Below are 2,478 nucleotides of genomic sequence, written 5' to 3'. Positions count from 1 at the left end.
TCGGCTATAATGGTCTTTATTATCCATGAATGAGTGAGATCATGTGGTATTTTTCCTTCATTGACTGGCTTATTTCACTTAGCATAAAAAATATGTTTTTATTGATTTCAGAGAGGGAGGGAGAGGCAGAGAGAGGGAGAGAGAGAAACATAAATGATGAGAAAGAACCACTGATCGGTTGCCTCCTGAATGCCCCACACTGGGGATTGAACCCACAACCCAGGCATGGGCCCTGACTGGGAATCGAGCTGTGACCCCTGGTTCATAGGTCGACGCTCAACTACTGAGCCATGCTGGTGCGGGCTCATACTTGTGGTCTTTGAAAGGAATGTTAAAACTACCCACATAAAAGCTAAGATGGAATCAACATTCTTGCTAAACTGGGGTATGGAAATCCAAATGGTATTTGGAAAAAGAGATTGTTTTAAGAATAAAACTATTATAGAGAATATTACTGGTGGGCCAAATAGAGGATGTACCTACCATTATGTCACAGACTATAACCACCTCCATCATATATACAGAAATGGTTAGATGAACTCGGTGGAGTGCTGGAGTCTGTTTCTACCAGCTTGCCACAGACAACTATGTGCATCCCTTCCCAATTAGGGACTTCAGGTTGGCACCTTGAACTGGCCACAGTGGGACCACATATTTACGAGTCAGAAACCAGCAGAAGCTACATATCAGAGCTCCCCACCCTCCCCTTCAGAGCCAGGTGCTAAACATACACTAGCATGAAGCTATATAACCCCTCCCTCCAAACCTATCCTTCACTTCTGCTAGTTTTTGTCATAGGTCGGGTCGGGGCACTCCTAGCACTCTGAGTAGCAAGATTCTTAGTTGAGCAAGTCTGTCCTTAACATCACAGGATATTTAGCATGCCTGGCTCCATCCATTAAATACCGTTACTGCTCCCCTGTCAGACAACCAATGAATACCTCCCACCCCACACATTCCAAACATTCTCAGGAGGGTGATAGCATCAGCGGTAGAGAACCAATATTCTGTAATGATAGAAAAGCAACCTAAAGACATTTCCCAGACTCTCAGGAAGCTGAGTATGGTAATATGACTGTTGTGCCCAAGAGGATGTGAGTGGAAATGATGGGAATATCCCTGTCCTACTGGCTGGAATGTAGCCATAGGAGGAAGCTAAACCTGAGTCCATAACATAGAAGCTGCATGTTGGGAACGGCAGAGCTAATAAGACAGAAAAGGCCCAAATCCCTCAAATCACAAAATTATATCAGCTTTGATTTACTTACATTTAGAATGTTTTATGAGAGTTTAAGCCTGTTACTTTTAACTATTACAGCAGCCAGATACCTAGCTAATACATGTTCCATATACCTTATTCACACTGTAAGATGACCCCTCTTTTTTGAGTGTTATAAGCGAACAAGACAGAAAAGGCCTGAGTTGCCCAAATCATAGAATTATATCAGCGCTGAGCTACTTACATTTAGAATGTTTTATGAGAGTTTAAGCCTGCTACGTTTGGTTATTACAGCAACCAGATATCTAGCTAATATGTTCCACACACCATATTCACATTGTAAGATGGACCCCCCACACCCCTTTATGAGTGCTTTAAGTTGTTACATTCTAAAAATATCCAGAGCAAGTCTAGTCCAGGACACATGAGTAAACAATATTTTCTGTTCTATACACAGTTCTTTTAAAAACACCAAAGGTATCAAATTACCTTTGCTTTTTCATGTATCAATTTTGGACTTTTCCCTTATCTGCACATTCATACCTATCCCATTTCTTTTTTTTTTTAAATATATTTTATTGATTTTTTACAGAGAGGGAAAGAGATAGAGAGTTAGAAACATCGATGAGAGAGAAACATCGATCAGCTGCCTCCTGCACACCCCCTACTGGGGATGTGCCTGTAACCCAGGTACATGCCCTTGACCGGAATCGAACCTGGGACCTTTCGGTCCGCAGGCCGACGCTCTATCCACTGAGCCAAACCGGTTTCGGCATATCCCATTTCTTATATCCACTACAGAGTAACCCATTTTTTTTTTAAATATTGACTTATAAGGTTCCCTAACTAACTTTTTCATACAATGCTTCATCAGCTTGCTCATATTGTTATGTACCTAATTAAATATGCATCTGTGAAGGTACGAAAAATTACACAGATATGAAATTGTCGGGTCAAAAATATGTGCATTAAAATTGACCTCCAGTGAGTTTGTATTAATTTATGTTCTCATAACTGGCATGTTTTCCCACTTTCGAAACAACACCAGATGCTATTGTAATTTTAGACTTCGCCATCTGCTAGGTGAAAAGTAAAATATTTGTTCTAATTTCTATTTCTTTATTTTTTTTTAATCATCACTGGAGGATTGACTAAAAATCAACTTCCCATTGATTTTTAGAGAGAGTGGAAGAGAGAGGGAAAAACAGAGAGAAATATCGATGTGAGAGAAACACATCGATTGGTTGCCTCCTGCACAA

At 40.4% G+C, this 2,478-nt stretch overlaps 1 protein-coding gene across 1 annotated transcript in view; it reads right to left on the bottom strand.

Annotated features, from left to right (window-relative positions):
• Nucleotides 1-2,478, bottom strand: part of MBTPS2 (membrane-bound transcription factor peptidase, site 2) — a 55,097-nt gene that overhangs the window by 23,302 nt on the left and 29,317 nt on the right. The gene's annotated exons all lie outside the window — the stretch shown is intronic.

The sequence above is a fragment of the Myotis brandtii genome, unplaced genomic scaffold (genome assembly GCF_000412655.1).
Source record: "Myotis brandtii unplaced genomic scaffold, ASM41265v1 scaffold326, whole genome shotgun sequence".
In the NCBI taxonomy this organism is placed as follows: domain Eukaryota; kingdom Metazoa; phylum Chordata; class Mammalia; order Chiroptera; family Vespertilionidae; genus Myotis; species Myotis brandtii.
This window is presented reverse-complemented; position numbering and strand designations above follow the sequence as displayed.